Raw genomic sequence first — 21,543 nt, forward strand, 5'->3', positions numbered from 1 at the left:
GCAATGAAGCGCCTCCACGACGCCCGTTTGAAGCAACGAAGGCAATTTAAAGTTGGAGATCTTGTCCTATTATATAACTCGAGGCTCAAATTATTTCCTGGAAAGCTTAAATCACGGTGGTCAGGTCCTTTCATAGTTCAAACTGTGTTTCCATATGGCACAGTAGAGGTAAGTCATCCATCACAAGGCACTTTTAAGTTAAATGGACATCGTCTCAAAATTTATAACGGTGAGAATTTCAAGGATAATAAAGAGGAGCTACGGCTCTATGTAGTTACCTAAATATACCCACAAGGTAGAGTCAAGCTTAGACTATAAATAAGCGCTTCTCGGAAGGTAACCCGAGCACTAACAGTGTTAACTTCTTGAAATTTTAGTCATCAACATTTAATTCACTAACCGAGTCACTGAACACAGGATTTCTAGAACCACACGACCAGGCACACGAGCGTGCTGTAGGTCGTACACACACCACGGGAGGCAACACGACCGTATGATACGGCCGTGTGAAAACAGAGCAAAAATGTTTCCCCAACATGGGATTCGATAAGTTGCCACGGTCGTGGGACATGGCCGTGGGCAATCCTATCAAAATAACACGGGTGTGCCTCAGCATACACGGGTGTGGGAGAAGCGAACAAAGATTGATACGACCGTGCAATATGGATGTGTACACCAATGCGCCCAATTTCGAAAACCACGAAACACACGAGCTGAACTGAGGGCACACGGGCGTGCCCCACAATCGTGTGCCCCAATTTCTTTATAAACACCTACTATTTAGTTATTTTTATCCTTATATTTTGAAATTACTTCTTATTTCCTTTTAATACTATTTTATATTGAGATTTTATAATTTTTTCATCTATTTCTTTACGAGAAGTTATGTTTCTTTATACTTCCTAAAAAGTTCCTAATTCTATCACAGTTATAAAGAGCTCCAAAGCTCATCATCAAATAGGAACTAAGAACTCCGCTGGAAACGGTTCTCCACGACTGCCATGTCCTGCTCGACCACGACCATAGCTACTACCAAATATAATCTTCTTTTGGCGTAGGACTTATGGACTAATGAACCTCTACCACCACCGGAGTATCCTCCTCCACTCTCATCATTGCCTCGGCCAATTATTCTCCATAACTCTAATGAAATGAGTTTATTCATCATTCAGAAAGTTTCACTTCTCTCCCTATCTCATGATTATATCTTAATATATCTATCTTTGTACATTGAGAGCAATGTGCATCTTAAGTGTGGGGGGTCCTTTCTATCATTATCAGAAATCCCTGAATTTGGTCTTGTTCTCATGTGATCTTCTCATATCACTATTAGAATGAATTTTAATTAATTTATGATTTTTATCGATATGTCTTGAATTAAAACATAGGCATTTATTCATTGATTGTTTAAACTTTAAGACATTAGGGAATCAAGCATGATAAGTTGATTTTTGAAGAATTAAAAACTTTTAGGTTACTTCCCTAAGTTTAGGTATTATCTTGAATTGAAATTCACTAGTTTAAACATCAAAAAGCGATAATTTTTGTGAGATCTTGAGCCTTTAGAGCATATGTTATTTCTTTTATGCTCACTTTTATTATGAGTGCGTCAATATTGATTTTTTATTCTAGAACTTGCTTGATTATTCATGTCAAGACCACACCATTTGATTTGATATGTCGAGATGATAAAGGCACTTAAGTTTAACCCACTCACTCCACAAAAGCCTACCTTCATAATTAACACTTAGTGAACCCCTTTGAGCCTAACAAGCCATTAATTGATTTACCCTTAATATTAACCCATAACCCGTTATTGTTGAAATCCCCTAATTTGATCCCTATTTTTGTCGAGATTTGATTTGAATTAATTGCTTAAATATGTTTTATTCTTCATTGCAATAATTAAGTTCTATGTTATTTGACTTGTTCTTAAAAAAAAAATACAATACTTACATACATATTAGTAGTAATTCATCGTTTTTGAGCTTAAGTGTTAATTCCATATTCTGAGAAGAAGGTCACTTGTATTCAATTGATGACTAGTTATTTTTCTAGCTAGGTAATTTTTCAATTCAATCTCGATTCTAACCTTTTCTTTCAGCTTGTGACCACACCCCCTAACCAAAGCCACATTACAACCCTCTAAACACCTTTTTGATTGATATATCATCTCAATATATAGTGGTGGAGATTTAATTTTCAAGCAAGCCTATGGTAATAACTTTTTATATTGACTAATGAGTGCTTTATTTGATGTCCTTAAACACCTCGAGTGATTTCAATGAACCTTTAGTGAGGATGTTAAACTCTGTGATATTTTAATCAAATGTGATTACTTAGATGAGGGGGGACACCTATGTTTTCATGATAAAATGCTCAACTTGGAATGTTTGAAACTTTGATGTACTTTTAGTTGAATTTTCAATGTATGATTACTTATGGATTATTTTGAGATATTATTGATAGGGATTATAAATTGAGAAGAATTTATTTTGATTGTGAGCTGAGGATTTTGCTTGAGGGTAAGCAAATGCTTAAGTGTGAGGGTATTTGATAAACCGTAATTTATACATATTTTTATCCCATGCTTAGCACGTTTATGGATGAATTCTCCTTAGATTTGGTTAATTCGATGCTCCTAATTCTTTAATTTTATGTTTTATACTTAGATGAGCATAGGAGAGTAAAACGAGCGAGAAACATGCCGAAAACGAAGAAAATGAACCCACATGGGAAATCAACACGACCTGGACTTCCTCACACTGGCGTGTCACACGACCGTATCCATTTGACAGGATCGAAGCATGACTTACACGGGTAAACTACACGCCCATACCTATTCAACAACCTTGACCACGGGCTGGAGCAATCTCACACGAGCGTGTCCCTGCCGAGCCCAAGTATAGTCCTATTTGAAAAAGGCTACTTTTGAGGGCTCTTAGGCATTCTAAAGCCTATTTAAACACCTAAGGAGGCACCTAGAAGAGACACACGGAGTAGGAGGCAAGGAATTACTCAAGGGAAGCCGATTGGTCCATCTTAAAAGCCGGATTCATCGTCAAGACTAAAGATCTCCCTTCAATTTCCATTTAAGGGTTTTGGGTTTTCTTTATGTTTTGTATTCATTATTCTTCTGAGATGTTTTGTTTTATAATTATGAACTAAACCTCCTAAATACCTAAGGGGAATGAAACCTAAGACGGATCTTGTTATTATTATCTGAATTGTATGATAAATATTTGACTTGTTCTTAATTATGTGTTCTTAATTCTTATTTTAATATTCCAGGATATTGATTCAAATTATTTCTCTTATTCAGAGGAGGAATAGACCCTGTCTAAGAGTAAATTTGTCGTAATTAAGCATAGTTGATTGCACGCCTAGAGATAGGGTGATAAGATTTTGCCGGATTAGGGTGAAACTTAATAAAGGGATCCATAGATCGAGTTAATGCAACACTAGGGCGTTAATTAGAAATAGATTTCAATTAATCAACTTAGGTTTAGACGTTATTAGTCTCGAGAGAGATAATAATATAACTTAGGGATTTCTACGGATTAAGTCAAATGAAAAAATCGTCTGATTCAGAGTCAAATAACAAGTGAAGTCTAGGTGGATTTTTCCTTGGGTATTGTCTTAATCAATCGAGTTTTCCCAAAAGCTTTTTCCCAATTTTAGTTAAGTAGTTTAGATAAACAAATCCCTTAATTTTTAGGTTAGATAATAAAAAGAAAGTAATTACTAGTACTCTTGGTTCCTTTGGGTTCGACAATTGGGTCTTGCTAAAGTTATACTACTGTTCGATATGTACACTTGCCTTCATCGTGATAATATTTAGTTCCAAGAACGATTAATTATAAATTTTTAAAACTTGTCACGAATATCACGTATCACTGTCCTAAGCCAACAAAAGAAAGAAAGAACATGAGAAAGGTTCCTCATTCCTTAGCAATAGGAAGTCTTATGTATGTTATGTTATGCACATGTCTAGATATATTTTTTGCAGTCGGATTAGTAGGTCGATATCAAGTGAATCCAAGACCAAGACAATGGCAAGCAGTTAAGCATATACTCAATTATTTATGGAGAACGAGGGATTATATACTTATGTATTTCGAAGTAGATCGTACTTCTATCAGATATACTGATTCTAACTTCCAAACGTGTTGGGATTCAAGGAAATCAATATCGGGCTGCATTTTTTGTCCTAAACGGCGGGTTCATAGTGTGAATAAGTGTCAAGAAAGGTTGCATTACTAACTTCACTAAGGAAGGCCAAATATGAGGTATGAAAAACCTATGGCACTATAACAATGTAGATATACCTAAAGCTCGAAAAAACCACATAAGGACAAAACACATTATAAAAAGTAACACAAGGGAGACGGTAGTGTTTGACAGAATAATGGATATAGCCAAAGATCGCATCTGAGGACAAACCCTGGGAATTTGTTTTACCAAGGCTCTACTAGCTAGAGAGCTCTTTGGGAAACAAATGGAAGGGCATAGGAATGTGAAACATAACTCATCTATTTTAATTAATACTTGGCATATTCATTTAAGTACACTTGTAATTTTTCGAACAGGTTGGGTAATAAAATTATTAATGAATTACATTAATACTTTGTATATTCTCCACGCATGGTTTTTGCGCATAAAGAAAAATGGAAGCAAATGTTTCTCAATGGTTGTCTAATGTTTAACTAATACTAAACAGTACTATGTGGTCGGATCATAATATAGAGAGACAATTTATATTAGTAGACAAACATAAACATGTCCTTAGTCTAATCAAAAATTAGCAAATCGATTGAAAGACTAATATGTCGTCTATCAAGTCTAATTGGGGAGATGTTTTAAGCATCGGACCAGGTGACTAACAGAAGATAGAGACATAGATGTGACTGAATGGACTGACAGTTCATCAAACTAGACCCAAGAAGAATAGATCTTGAATCTATTTATGGATTTATTCAGTTGTGATGTTCATAGTGTGGCATACCTAAATCCTTAGTGGATGACGGACTATGCATGTGTGACTCGTACACTTTAATGTAAGTAAAAGCATGAGTTAGAATAGATAATGAACCGAAAGTTGGTACGATGGGTGTACACTTCTGCAATATGTAGCATCATTTACAATAGTGGAATTCATAGCTCAAGACATGGGTAAATGATATCCTCTCATTGGTATTACATGATTGATGAAAAGCAAGGGTGTCCACAGGTTGTTCATCTTTGTGATGAATGACTTTATTTCTACTTGATAGTAATTGACTTTTCATGAAAAAATTTGTAATCATTACCATGAGATAAAATACGATCATATGGGGAGAACTAATATTATCCCGAAGAGATTTAGGATATTCTATGAGGGTAACACACTTATGACAAGGTCATTGGACGAGTACTAATCGAGTTGATTTCGTAATGCTTTGTCGTTGGGGAGAGCACAGTCACAATACCATAGTGGAATGACTTTGTGACTAAATGAGTCTATAATTAACTGGAGAAAAGCTAGAACTTAATTTTAAATCATTTGAGCCTCAATTGTATACATTCAACCGGTCCTTCTACTAGCTTAATGAAACCAAAAATGAATTGCATGTTGAATCAAAATGAACATAATGAATAGAAATGGAGAAATAGAAGACATTCAAAAATGGTTATGGTTTTCTCCGAAATGGTGAAACAGAATCATTTGGAAATGAATGTGGTTTTCTCAAAATAGAAATGGAAATGGAAATGAAAGTGAGAAATGACTCATTTGAAAATGAACATAGATTTCTCAAAAATGGTCAGAAGAATGAGTTTATGTTTTTAAGCTATTTTAAAGCCTGAAAATGAAAATAAATTATTTGATCATAGTGAACAAGTTGAATGGATAAATATTAAATATATTATTTCAAAATTTTACCAAGGGTAAAATTTTCATAATGTTATCGAGTGTAAAATTTGGATGAGAAAATTATTTAATATAAATAATTAAGTTTATTTTTGCGAAATAGAAAAACAAATATTGGGTTAAATCAAATGATAAAGTATTGGGTTAAAAGCCCGGAAAGTACTTGTAATTGGACCCGATATAAAAGTGGCCCAAAAGCCCCTTATGTTAATAGGGCGGACAGCTAACCCTAGTTAATATTAACTAGGGCTGTTGCCACCTATACTCCTAATTAGACAAGTAGTTCATTTTTCTAGTTGAAATAAACTTCTATAATTCAACAAGGGTTCCACATTCTCTCCCTTAAAATAAATGGCACCAATAGAGATATTTACTCAACTTTAAGATATCATTATTCTGCCTAAAAATATAGAGGCTTTTATTCTCTTAGAATTAAATATTTTCTGAAATAATGATTTTTCCAGTTTCTATTTGAGAAGAGAATTTTTATTTCCACATAAAAAAAAGAATTTCTAGTTCTATGTTTTGATTCAATTGGTTCGAGCCTACACTCGAAAACGAGAATAGCGAAGAAGATCGTTTGGTTGAAACCCGGGAACAATAATGATTCATCTATCCAAAATACAGATATAATTTTGGTCTAAGGTTTATTACTATAAATATCAAAAATTGCTTCGATTTTCAAATTTTAATTTTCTGCTGTGCAAGAAAACCGTTTTCAATCCAGATTTTTTCCAATAGGAACACCCAACAACTAACTCTTTCCAAATGGACAACCACGAAACGCACCTCCACGATTTAATTCTTCGGTAGCCTTGTGAACTAGAAGGGCCTAACTCGAACCAACGGCCTCAATCGTGCGGGTTGTTTAGATCCGATTGCTATTTCAGCTAACGGAACCCAACCAACTATTTAATTATATATGCCAATGTGTTCTTCAGTAGATCGAATACAACAAACAATCGACTCGGTACTTCCAATTGTGCCCCTATCAACACCAAATCAATGAGTTCTTTTTAACTTGATGTCAATACAACTTTATGAGATGACGGTGTCTATTTCTAAAACTGGAAAAACAACAAATACAGAATTAAAAATTTTTAAGCGCAAGTTAAAATCTCACAACTCTACTGAATTATTTATGGGCCTAAAGTTAAATGTAAACTTTAACTACTCGTCAAATTAAACATAATTAATGAAGATTTTTAATAAAGAATAAATAAATAATAATAATAAAAGAAAAGATGAGGAGGGGATAGCGCAATGATGCGCAGAATTGAAAGCAGGAGAACAAGTGGAGAGAAGCAGAATTGGAAACATGAAGCAAATTCATTTGCCAATTGAATTCTCAAAACAATTCTAATCCTTATCTAAAAATATTAGTAAATTAAAATATTGTTTAATAAAAATTTAAAAATAATATTTTACATATAAATCTCCAAAACAAAGTAATATTCTATTGTAGTCCTTCAACTGGTTCTTCGGTCCGAAAATTTTATATTAGTCCGAACCCAACTTGTATTACTTTTTGGCCTTGGTTGTGCACCTATTAAAAAACCAAATAATAAACTCAAAATTAATGGCATCTCATTCAAAAATTAATCAAAATTAAACACAATAAATATGTAAATTGGACCTATTATTAGTGTCTGAGAGAAATTAAACTAGAATCAATATTTATGATATTTATTAATAATTATATTTAATATTTATTATATTAAAATAGAAACATTTTATAGTGTAATTAACTAGTTTGTATATCCGTGCGAGTCACAGAATAATATTGTGTTATGGGTTTGTTTTATTTAAAATTAAGTTTTAAAATGTTTAATTAAGGATATTTGTTTTAAAAACAAAAATATTTACGATATATACACGAGAGACGGCATGTTTTATTCTGTTAATCACATATTAAAATTTTGAACAAAATTACTGAATTTGTTTGTCAAGTATAAGCAAAATAATGAAAGTATAATATGCAAATTTAGGATGAGTTTGGATGGGCGGTGCGTTTACCTGAGGTTAGTGTAAAAACAGCAGTGGCGATGAGATTAGATACTATAGCGATACTGTAGCGTGAGATAAAAACTAAGCTAAACGCACCGCACCGCACCTAATCGCCCATCCAAACCCACCCTTATTAATGTAACAAATATAGGCGTAAGTAGATTATAGTATTACGTGTCACTGACTAAAGTTCGTGATTATTGCACACAGAACTGCTGGAGAAAATCTAACTTGAAAACAGTTTTCTTACATTGTGAAAAAAATAAAATTTTGAAACCCGAGCTGGTTTATGATATTTATAGCAATAAACTTTTTTCCTGAAATAGTACATGTATTTGGGGCTAGATAGATCTTAGACGTTCTCAACTTACCGAATGACCTTCTCTGCTATTTTCATACCACAAACTGCTTCAAGTGTGGGCTCGAACAATTTCAAATCAAACACAAAACCAGAAATAATTTTCTTACTTTCAGTAGGATATTAAATCTCTCTCTTATAGAAACCGGTAGAATTGTTAGTTTCAGAAAATAAATTTTATATTTTGAAATGAGTTCTCACTATTTTCGAGAAAAATAACAATATCTCAAGAGTTATGTGTAACTTGTGTTTTTAGCTCTACCAGTGTCATCTGTTCATAGGGAAATGAAGTGAAACCTTAATTGAATTGGTAAAATGCATTTAATGCATATTTAATAGAAAATCAATCAACTGGTTGAATTAAGAGACAGAGTGACTAATATGATATGATTCCCCTGATATGTATTATGATAAAGATTCAGGTTTCTCTTGTATTGGGTCTAATTATATGTGTTGTTTGGACTTTTAACCTAGCACTTTATAATTTAATCCAAATCAGTACATGTTCTTTTTATTTCTTAAATAATTTATTAAATTTATTTAAATTAATTAATTTTCTAATTAAATAATTTTCTTAACCGAATTCTAATTTCGTTAAAAATCATGACAATTTTACCATAAAAATCTATGAGAAAATATATTTAATTTCTACATTCAATGGATTTCATAATGACCAATTAATTTAATTTCATTTTAACTTCAATTATTTAATTAAATAATTAAATAATAATTCAAAAATCATAAATTAAGTCTGAAGCCATTTCTATGCTTAGTGAGAAACCACATTCATTTTCGGATACAACTCATTTCTTTAACTTTATCATTTCTATTCATTTTTGTTCATTTGATTCAACATGCAATTCAATTCTGGTTTTAACGAGCTAGCGGAGGGCCGATTGGATATATGTAATTAGGGCTTAAATGATTTATAATTAAGTTCAAGTTTTTCGTCTATTAATTATAAAGTCATTTAGTCATGAAATCATTTCACTATAGTATCGTGACTGACCTCTCCCTAATGGCATACCATCTTGAAAGCAACTCGATTAGTGCCCGTCCAATGACCTTGTCATAAGTGTGTTACCCTCATAGGATATCCTTAATTTCTTTAGGATAAATTCGTTTTCCCAATATGATCTTATTTTATCTCATAGAAATCAATACATATTCTTTCATGAAAAGTCAATTAGTATCATATGGTAATTAAGTCATTCATCACAAAAACAAATCGTGGTCACATTTACTTTTCATTTATCATGTAATGCCAATGAAAAGATATCATTTACCCATGTATTAGGTTAGGAATTCCACTATTTTGAATGATATTACATACATCATAAGTTGTATACCCAACACACTAGTTTTCATTTCCTTACCGATTCGAACTCAGGCTTTTACTTTGTAACGACCAAAAAATTAATAGTGTCAAAAATTGCGGTTTTGGGACCTTATTTCCATAAATAGAGTTTGTAAATATTAATATTTAATATTTAATATTTATGTTTATAATATATTTTTATATTAAAGTTTGGTTCGTTAATTTTATCGAATTAATAGTTAATTAAGGCTTGGGGACTAAATTGTAAAATTTTAATTGATATAAATTTTTAATTAGGAAATGACTTGGGAATTTAGATAACATTTATCCAATGGACTAAAAAGGTAAATAAACCAATAATAAATAATGGTTAGTGGATGTTGACGAATAAACCACTAAGTTTAATTAAAAGTAAATTAATATAACAAATTTTTAATTAAGTTAATTAATAAAGATTAGTTAATGTTTAATCAAAGTATATATAGAAAATTGGTGGGAAAAGGTGACGAAAAACTATCATCTTCTTCCTTTATACCACCGTCCACCATTAAAAGCCATAGGAGAAAGCTTTCGAAACCTTCATTCAATTGGCCATCAATTACAACTAAAGATGACATAGGACTGCAGAGAGAGAAAGGAAAGACGAGAACTGACGACAACTGATGCGAGCTTTCGAATTGTATCTCTATGAAATAAGATCAATCTAATTGCTACATATTCATGTTGAATTGCATGATTTAGTAAACAGATGAGCATATAATGCTTGTATGATTCAAATTGTGGTGATTAATATAGTAAATCGAGACGGGATTAAATTGAATAAAATAAAAATTAGCATTATTTAATTGATATGTGGTACTAGTATGAAATTGAGTTAAAACATGTTATATTTTGTATTGGAATAGTGCATTGAAGATGAATTGAGAATGATAGAATGCGAATTGAACAATGTGATAAAATTGGAAATTGGTGACCCTATTAACTATACAGGTTTATATTTCAGTTTATCCGGTGACGCACTTACATGCACGTATGATTGTTTAAGTTTATCCAATGATGAACTTATGTGCCAACATGATTGATTCGATTTATTCGATCATGCACTATGTGTGCCAGTATAATTGCTTCAGTTCATCTAATGGTGTATCTTGTGTGTTGATATAATTGCTTTGGCTTACCCAATGATGCACTATGTGTGTCAGTATCTTTCCTTTGATATATCTGATGATGCACTGCAGTTGCAACGACGGAAATGTGCAAGTGTACACAATCTCAACAAGTAATAAAGTTACAAGTAAATGTCGAGTTATCGTACCTACAGAGACTATGAAAAGGATTATTTATGAATGCAATTTAAAACACTTTGGTGAAGAAAAATATTTTGTTTTAAAAAGGGTGATTAAGAATAATAAGATTTTAAACTAAATAACTAAAGAAATAAATCTCAAATGCACGATTGCAAAATATGATTTAATCAAGGTGACATAATTGTGTTGATTTAATTACAATTCTTTAACTTTGAATTATTAAACTCATACTTATGTTGTTACGAATAAATTCACGGCAACTCGGTAATTTGCTAACTTATGAACATATTCACCTACCCTATGTTAATTCAAACGATTAAACAGATTTTAATAAGCAAACATGTTATGACACATACATACTCATTAAATTGAACTAATCTCTTGCACATCCCTATGTCAATTCAACTGATTAATTAAATCTAATGAGCACATAAAAGGATATGTGAGGTAACAAGGTATTCCTACCTTGAAACAGTTTAATCACAATAATCTTGCAAGTTATGCAAGGCAAGTGTATCCGCAGATACATTGCTAATTTAACTTTCAGCTACCTTAGAAGAATAAACATGCACTGATTAAGTATTGTGTCCATTAATTACAATTTCAATCCGTTTAAATAATTAATTCATTAGCTACCTCACAATTGTAATGCAAGAATAACTTAGGCATGATTTTACTTATTTAAGCATTTTACTGAGGCCTATAACAAAATAAACACGATTTTAATAATTTAAGTAGATGAAATGCAATCAAACCAACACGAATTAAATTCAAGCTAAACTGATTAAATTAACCATTCCAACAAAATAAATATTCATAGATATGTTCATCATAACAACAACAAAAATTAAAGAGATAGGGAACAAGAATCAAATCTGGTGTTTTTCCGTGGCTTGACTAGGTTGCTCCGTCTTCGTTCTTTGTTGTCCTCTCCGATCAAGGCTGCTATGAACACTTCAATGTTGCTCCAAAATGGCTGAAGAATAACCCTTTCCCAAGGGGAGAAATCGGCACAAGAGCAAAGGACTTGAAATGGAAAAATGAGAGGAGAAAGTGAGAGAGGAGAGAAGAGATGTGAATGAATTGAGGTGTGCTTTGAATGATCAGCCAATGGGGGCTTTTATAGCTGAATGTGCAGCTAAAACTTGCTAAAAATAGCAGCCAAAGAGCCACCCCTTCGCCGGCCATCTATGTGGCAAAGTTGATGGTTTCAACTTTGCTAAATATGGCTTGGGGCAAATCCATAAAGCCACCAATTGTGGAGGGGCTTGAATGCAACTTTGACAAGTCTTCAAGGGAATCTTTGCAAGCTTAATTAATCAGCTAATAAGCTAATTTGGGTCAGCATATGGACGGTTTTGGGCTGCCCAATCCTTGCCAGTTCAGTTCAATCGGCTCGGTTCAACTGGACCATTTTTTCCATAATTAATTAATAATAATTTATTTAGCCCAAATTAAATTGGCTATAAATTAAAATTAATTATATTATGAATTAATATACATAATTGGACCGTCTTAGGCTGGAAATTAATTCACCTCGATACTTCAAATTGCTTCTCGATTTTGTGCTTCTGGTAGTGTTTGCTGAGCCATTTTTCGCCTTTTGTGCAAATCTGTCGAAAATAACCAAAATTCATCAAAAATAATTATAAAATTAAATAAATTTCAACATGTTCATATTTTAAGTGCTATTTAATTATTTTATAAACATTAATTATTTTTCGACAAGAATTTAATCGAATTCGCATGAATTTAAGTTAAAAGGGGTATGAAAAAGTGTGTAAATTTTTGTGTTTCCACAGCCCCAAACTTAATTCATTGCTTAACCTGAGTAATGCACAAATTTTGAAAAGAATTTCTCGGAAACACCTTTGAAAAATTCCTTCAGAACATCATTTTTTCCAAAATTATGAATTTAATATACTTGTGCTCAAAGACAAGAAATTTAATAGTTATGCTACTTAAGTATACATATCGTTCAAATTAATCTCAACAACTATTATGATAGTAAAAATTAGACTAAAAACTCTTCCTAATAAAGTCATTTTAAACCTTACCAATGTGATTTGATTCCTTTTATTCAAGATTAAGCTGCAATCATTAAGTTTAACTTATGTCTTCATATGTTGTACGTAGCAATTTCTCTCCACTAATGTAGGTAGCATTGGAACTTTTGAATCAATAGGTCTTTGACAAGGTTGTAACGTGGCTGGGCTTAAGTTTAGGTAAAAGATAGATAAATTTAGGCTTTTAAACCCTAGACTCAGCTTGCATCAGACCTTTGAAATAATTACCTTCAATACATCAACTTTGCTTTCACATGCTCTTTTGTACATCTTATTTTAAGAACTCATTTTTTTTTAATTTATAAATCGAGCATTTTGCTGGATGTACTACAATTTTAGAGCATTCGAAACTTCTTTTCTTCTTTTCAACTCCCCCAAACTTATTTTTAAAGAATACTTCAAATAGTATTGAGTCTAGTGTTTGGGACAATTTTAAGATAGTTAAAAGAGAAGTGATGGCTAAATTTGCAAGGGTTCAAATAAAATTAGGCCATATAGTCTCAAAGTCGGGTTTCAAAGGATAAAAATTTCATCATGGTTGGCTTGAAAGGCTCAAACGGTCCAACAAAAGTTGCCTAAATCATTTTCAATGTTCCATGCTTCCTAAGATTTCGCCTCGAGAAACTACTAAGTCAATTCTAAAGACTTCAACTTTCATGCACGCCTAACTTTCGTAAGGAACTAAAAATTTATGGTACGATTTGCATGCTTTATTAGAAATACCTTAATGTCATTATTAAGCTAACATAATAATTTATTGAAATAATAGAACTTTATTTATACTAAAGTTTAGCATACTTAACAAAACTTCAAATTATTGAACAAATTATATCCTAATCATAATTAAAAGAAAAAATTATTCTGAGTGGAAATAATTAAAATTCAATTTTTCGATTCCCCTACTTAAGATGAACAATGTTCTCATTGTATAAAGTGAATAGATACTATACACCAGATAGGATTCTAGAAAAGAGGAGGTGAGTCAAATTGACTGCTTAAGTACCAAGCTCTCTCTAAATCCAATCCTAGACATGTATATACCTATTGCCAAACTTTATACTTTGTAACTTGTTCAAATTTTATTTATCATTTTCCTCTCTTATTTTGCAAAAATAAAAATTCCTAATTAAACCTAATCCTAAAATGACATAAGAACAGAAATAAAATAAGGTCAAGATCCCCCCTTTTATTTATTTGCAGACTCTTCCCAATTTGACTCATCTTTTGCTCCATCATTATTGCCTTTGCATGAATCGCTTCACTCCTTCTTCGATAATGGACTCTATGGTTCAAATATAAAATCTAGAAATTCAGGCACAAAAATAAATGGGTCATTGTAAATTTTCTTAAGAGCACTTCACATTGAGTCATCCCTTATTTTTTTAGTATCTCCAGTAAGCCTATTGCTGCCATTGCATATGCTGCATTATGTCCATCAACTTTGATAGCTCATCTCGAAGATCTGGGCGAGGCATTTGAGCTCTAAACATTGAGGTTTCGTCATCAAGTTCAACTTCTGGTTCCAGTGGTTCCATCTTATCAAGGACTTCAGCCGATTGCATTAGTTCGATCTCTGTGGGATCTTCTTCCTCTTCTTCGGGATCCTCATTTTCTTCAATTTGCTTCTGTAGAATAGAATCTCCAGCTATTCAGTAAAGGTCCCAATCTGTGATTGTGCCCTGGCTATAACCTGTCTTCTTTACGTTTGCAAGAATTTTAGCTTTCAAGCACAGAATTGTTATCGTAAAGGGAAAGTAGGCTTGGCCAGAACGTCTAATGGCACAATTCCACATCTCTCTCAAGATGATTTTTCCCACCTCAATGGTCTTTCCAGCTAAGATCGAGTATAATAAGACCATTCGCTCTAATGAAATTGTAGTCCCATGTGAGCTAAGCATAAGGCTGAAACGGATGAAATAGAACCATACCTTTGCGAGTGGTGTCAGATGTTCTCTTCAACAAGTCTGGATTCCTTACTTTGACACAATCCACTTAGAACCTGGAACTGTAAGTTCCTCAAGAATTTCTTGCAAATTTTCAGGCTTGATATTGCTCATCAAGGAAGAATAATTATCATTTTTGAAATCAAGCAATTCAAAGAACTCATTAATAGCATTTGAAGTTATTGGTACCTTGATTCTGTGAACTGGAACTTCCATCAACTCGCTTGAGGTTAAATTCGCATAGAACTTGCGAACTAGTTCCTCATCCACACTAGGTCTCTTCTCACAAAATAATTCCCAATTGAGGGTTTCAGCAACTTGATGAATACGTGCCATAAAATCTTTGTAGTTTCTCTCTTTCAATGTAAAGCCTTTCTCTGGATGCATCTATTGATTTTTTAAGATACTCTTGTATCTTGCTTTGGCTTCTTCACAATAGAACTTGTTTTGTGTTTCATCAATTTGGGTGCAGGCACGAGTTCTCTTGCGAGGCATGATTTACCTGAACAAAAGATGGAAAAAAATTTATTTTCTCAAAAATTTAATTAAATAAAAATTATTAATGATTCAATAAATTTAAAAATAAAATAATTAAATAAAATTAAAAATTTAGGAGAGAATTCGGTCTTACCACCTTTTTTTTTAAAACTCTTAAAAAAATAAATAGTTAGAAAGCGAAAGAGGTCGAATAGAAGTAGGTTGGAGGATTTGGCTAAGGATGGGTGAGAGGGTGGTGTCGTTTGGGTGTGTAAGGTAGTAGTGCACAGTAGGCATTGGGAGTAAGCAGCAACGTGTGTAGGCTAGGCTGGATGTGCGAGCAGCGTGTGGATCCTCATCGAGCAGACCTGGCGTGAGCGCGCGCAGGACATGGGCGCAGGTAGCAATACGCGAGATGAGGGCCTAGTGTGGGCAACAGCACGAAGAAGGACGAAGCGCACAATGCAGCGTGCAATGGAGGCAGGTGTGCACGAGGTGGGCGTGCATCATGCGATGGAGCTGGGCTACTAGGTGCTTGCTGGCCGAATGGCTGCTAGGCTAGAGGGTTCGGCACTTGAAGGTTTTTGGTGCTTTAGGATTTTGAGTGATAAATGATGAAGAAGGTGGTATTTATAATGAAGGGAATAAGACTTAAAGTAGAATTCTTAGAGAAATTTAATAGCTAAAAACTCTAAGTTCTAATTCTAACCTGAGTTAACAACAATTAATAATTAAATATATGCATATTAAATTATTAATGCTATTAATTTATTTAAAATAAGATAAACTAATCCTAATTCTATGCTAAATTGATAAAATTAATATATTAATTATAATAGATATAATTATATATTAAAGATTATCAAAAAATTTATCAAATAAAATATGATTAAATTAACACTAATCCTAACTCTATATAAAGTTGATAATAATTAATATATATTTTAATGGATATAATTATATATTAATAATTATCATCTTTGTTTTTAACTAAAACATTTATTCTAGAAGCCTTTTGAAAATATTTACAAAAGACTCATCTAATTTTTATTATTTACAAAAAGAGCAACCAAATTTTAAAAATACTTCAATTAAGTCCCTAGACTTAATGAAAATTTGAAATTGAGTTGCAATTTAAAACTTCGATCAAAATTGATCCTTTTGTTTGAAAAACCAAAAATTTAATTTTATTTAGGGAATAATTTCTAGGAAAATTATGTTAAAATCAATTCCCAAGAAAGATTAGAGGGGTCACAAGAGGTCCTATTTAAGTTCCAATCTCCTAAACAGAATTTATTTAAATATACTAATCCCGAAAATATACCCTAAATCATTTATTAAAAAGGAAAATAAGAAAATTCAAACATCTTATAAAATGAACGAAATTTGATTCCATTCAGTCTTATCTCCCCAGTAATGTTTCAGACGCTGAGCATTAACTTGAAAATTACCTCCCTTACCTTGGAGTTCAACAACTCTATATGGATGGACGTGATGAATTGTAAATGGACCGGACCAACGTGATTTTAATTTACCCAGAAAGAACCTTAATCTGGAATTAAATAACAAGACTTGTTGACTTGCTTCAAATTCTCAAACTTGAATATGCTTGTCATGCCATTTTTTAAGTCTCTCCTTGAGTAATTTGGCATTTTCATACGAGAACATTCGGAATTCCTCTAGCTCATTGAGTTGGAGCATCTGTTTCTCTTTAGCAAGCTTCGAATCCAAGTTGAGTTGTCGTAGGGCCCAGTAAGCTTTGTGCTCTAACTCTAAGGGTAGATGACAGGCTATCCTATAGGCCAACCTATAGGGTGACATCCTTAAAGGTGTCTTGTATGTTGTTCTGTAAGCCTATAAAGCATCATCCAATCTTTTGGACCAATCTCATTGGTTCAGGCAAACTACTTTCTCAAGTATGCCTTTGATCTCTTTGTTCGCCAGTTCAGCTTGCCCATTTGTCTGCAGACGATAAGCTGTAGCGACCTTGTGTTTCACTCCATGTTTATCTAATAACCGTTTCAACCACTTGTTCACAAAATGGGACCCTTCATCACTGATAATAGCTCTTGGGGTTCCAAACCTTGTGAAAACGTGTTTCTGCAAAAACTTTCTTACAACCTTAGCATCATTTGTCGAATAAGCTTCAGCCTCGACCCACTTAGACACATAGTCTACTGCTACTAATATGTACTTGTGACAAAAAGATGGCAGAAAAGGACCAAGAAAGTCAACACCCTATACATCGATTTTCCACTAGACAAGCGATCTGCTACTTGATTTTTCCACTCCCTTTCGATCTTGAATTTTTAAATCGAACTATTAAAGTAGAATAACCTATCGGATCAACCTCGACTTAGCATCTTTCTTAGAAAGTAAGTACTTAATTGTCGAGTGGTCCGTATAGACAGTCACTTTGGTACCTACAAGGTAAGATCGAAACTTTTCAAAAGAAAACATAATAGCAAGTAACTCTTTTTCTGTTACCGTATAATTCAGTTGAGCTCCTGTCAGAGTTCGACTTGCGTAGTAGATGGGATGAAAAACTTTGTTCCTTTGCTAGCCCATGACAGCTCCTATCGCGAAGTCACTTGCATCACACATCAATTTGAATGGCTAATCCTAGTCTGGCGTGACGATTATGGGTGTCGTAACTAACCGACTCTTTAAATATTTGAAAGCCTTTAAGCATTCCTCATCAAACTTGAACGTCGAGTCCTTCTCCAATAATCTGCATAAGGGTTTAGCAATTTTGGAGAGGTCCTTGATAAATCTTCGATAGAAACTGGCGTGGCCTAAAAAGCTCCTAACACCCTTTACAGATGTTGGAGGTGGGAGTTTTTCAATAACATATACATTTGCTTTATCAACCTCTATTCCATGTCTTGTTATCCGATGCCCTAGAACAATCTCTTCTCGTACCATAAAGTGCCACTTTTCCCAGTTGAGTTCTAGGTTTGTTTCTTCGCATCGCCTTTGTACCTTCACTAGATTGGCTAAGTAATCGTCATAAGTATCTCCAATTACTGAAAAATCATTCATAAAAACTTCCAAATACTTCTTAACCATATCAGTAAAAATAGACATCATACATCTTTGAAATGTAGCAAGTGCATTACATAAACCAAATGGCATGCGTCTAAATGCAAATGTACCGTACGGGTAGGTGACTGTTGTCTTGTATTGATCTCCTGGTGCTATTGTAATCTGATTATACCCCGAGTATCCATCGAGAAAACAGTAGTAGTCTCTCCCCACGAGTCTATCCAGCATCTGATCCAAAAACAGAAAAGGAAAGTGATCTTTCCCAGTCGCCTTGTTCGGCTTTCGGTAGTTTATGAAAATTCTCCATCTCGTAACCATTTTAGTCGGTATCAACTCATTATTCTCATTTTCAATGACCGTGATACCTCTTTTTTTTGGCACGCACTGGACCGGACTTACCCATGAACTATCTGAGATGGGGTAAATTATACCCTTATCTAACCACTTGATGATTTCTTTCTTTACTACATCCTTCATGATAGGGTTCAGTCTTCGTTACCCATCAATAGTCCCTTTTTCACCATCTTCAAAGATAATCTTGTGCACGCATACAGATGGACTAATTTCGCGAATATAGGCTATTGTCCATCCAATAGCCTTCTTAAATTATTTTAATACAAGGATTAGTTTCTTTTCTTGCTCACTAGTTAATTCTGCTGAAATAATCACAGGCAGAGTAGAAGTGTTACCTAAATAAACATATTTCAAATATGAAGGTAGCACCTTGAGTTCTAATTTAGGTGGCTCCTCGATTGACGCTTTTGGTTGGGCATAATCCCTTTTCTCTAATTCCAAAGATTCAAAACGCGATTGCAGATTAAATCCCTTTTGATTGGCTTCTAACAAAGCTAAGTATTCATCCTCATTTTCATCATTCAGAGGATCTGATGTCAAAATTTGTTCCAATGGATCCTCAACATAGTTGAGATCCTTCTTCACTATTAAATCCTTTAAATCAGACACTGCAAAACAATCATCAATTGTGTCAGGAAATCGCATAGACTTAATAACGTTAAATGTTACCTGATCATTCTGAATACGCATAGTAAGCTCGCCCTTTTGCACATCAATAAGGGTCCTTCCGGTTGCTAAGAACGGTCTTCCTAAGATAATTGGCACTCCTTTGTCTACTTCAATGCCTAGGATAACAAAATCATCAGGGAAGATAAATTTATCTATACGTACCAATACATCCTCAATTTTTCCTTCAGGATATGCTAAGGATCGATCTGCTAATTGAAGTGTAACCGTAGTTGGTCTAACTTCACCTATCCCCAACTTCTTAAATATTGACATTGGCATCAAGTTAATACTCGCGCCTAAGTCACATAATGCCTTATCATAATATATTGCTCCAATGTTGCAATGTATGGTAAAATATCCAGGATCCTTTAACTTTGGGGGTAATTTGTCTTGAAGATATGCACTACATTCCTTCGTTAGAGCTACCGTCTCAAATTCTCTAAGTCATCATTTTTTGGACAGGATATCCTTCATGAATTTGACGTAGTTCGGCATTTGCTCAAGTGCTTCAACCAACGGGATGTTGATATGAAGTTGCTTGAGTACGTCTAGGAACTTCTTGAATTGAATCTCTTGCTTCTGCTTTTAAAGTCTTTGAAGGTAGGGTGGTGGTGGTTTCTTTACTGGAATTGGTTGATTCATCTTCTGTGGCAATTTTGTATTTAACGGAGTTGTCAGTTTATCAAAATTAGCTGGTTCTAAAATTACCTTATTGGGTTTTGCAGATTTCGGTTCTTGTGAAACTGGAATTTCAACACTCGGTTGAACTTCCTCTAAATCTTGAGTGTCAGCTTGCTCCTTTTCAGCTTTGATGGTGTTGGGCTCTACTGTCTTTTCACTCCTCAATGTCAATGCTTTGTAATGTTCCTTCCCCGGATTCCTTGGATTCTCTATATCACTAGGTAAAGCACCTGGTGATCGGTTTCTGAGTTCAGTTGCAAGCTGGCCCATTTAGTTTTCCAGGCTTTTCAATGTAGCTGCTTGGATTTGGATTAAAGCATCATTCTTGGCCATGTATGCCTTCAACAGATACTCTAAGCTATTGGACGGTTCATCTTGGGTTGGTTTCTGAACTTGTTGGGGAAAACTAGGCAGCTGGGTTGGTCTAGGTTGGGCGTAAGTGTTACTGATTCCAGCCTCTTGGTTATTCTATGAAAAATTAGGGTGATTTCGCCACGATGGGTTATAAATATTGGATTGAAGTCCTTGCCTTCCTCGATTTTGGTTCTAGTTACCTATGTAGTACATGGATTCTGGGTTTGATGGACATTCTTCGAACAAATGTCCTTCCCCATAGTAAACAAGGGCTTTATTTTCAAATTAGGTTGGTGGTTGTGTTGCAAAACTGTTAGACCTATTAGTAGTAAGGTTTTTTAACATTGAGGATATTGATGATACCTAAGATGCGAGTGAAGTAAGAGTGTCTACTTCATGTATTCTAGCAACTCATCTTCCTGACGCTGCTCAATTGGTTGGCCATTGGTAATTGTTGCTGGCAATCCTCTCAATGATTGCATAAGCCTCGTTATAAGACTTAGAAAGGAGAGCACCATTAGCAGAAGCGTCCACTACCATCCTTGTGTGAGCATTAAGACCATTATAAAATGTCTTAGGTTTGGGATTCCATGATGAGGGCACTTCCGTCATAACTCGTTGTATCTTTCCCATGCATCATACAAGGACTCATCATCCATTTGTTGAAAGGCAGTGATCTCATTCCTCAACTTAGCATTCTTGCTAGGCAGGAAATACTTCATAAGGAATCTTTCTACTAACTCTTTCCATGTGAAAATTGTAACACCCCTCACCCATATCCAATGTCGGGATAGGGTTTGAGGCGATACCGGACTTAAACCTTTACCAACATACAAAATCGGGTCACCAAATTTTGCCCAAATTAAAACTTTTCAAACACATGCGTGCCATCCCTTATACCGGCCTTCGAGGCCTAAAACATACATCGGGGCAGTTCGGGACAAAACCAAGAACATTCAATAAACTTTGGCCAACTTAATAAATTCTCTTGCTTTAGTGAGTCACACGCTCGTGTGGGTGGGGCCGTGTGGTCACACACGCCCGTGTCCTCAGCCC

At 34.0% G+C, this 21,543-nt stretch overlaps 1 non-coding gene across 1 annotated transcript; it reads left to right on the forward strand.

Moving 5' to 3' along the window:
• The first annotated feature begins 21,072 nt into the window (after positions 1-21,072).
• On the forward strand, positions 21,073-21,179 carry LOC128282961 (small nucleolar RNA R71). The gene has a single exon (XR_008273309.1). It is a non-coding gene; the product is annotated as a small nucleolar RNA R71 (small nucleolar RNA).
• The last annotated feature ends 364 nt before the right edge of the window (positions 21,180-21,543 follow it).

The sequence above is a fragment of the Gossypium arboreum genome, chromosome 10 (genome assembly GCF_025698485.1).
Source record: "Gossypium arboreum isolate Shixiya-1 chromosome 10, ASM2569848v2, whole genome shotgun sequence".
Classification (NCBI taxonomy): domain Eukaryota; kingdom Viridiplantae; phylum Streptophyta; class Magnoliopsida; order Malvales; family Malvaceae; genus Gossypium; species Gossypium arboreum.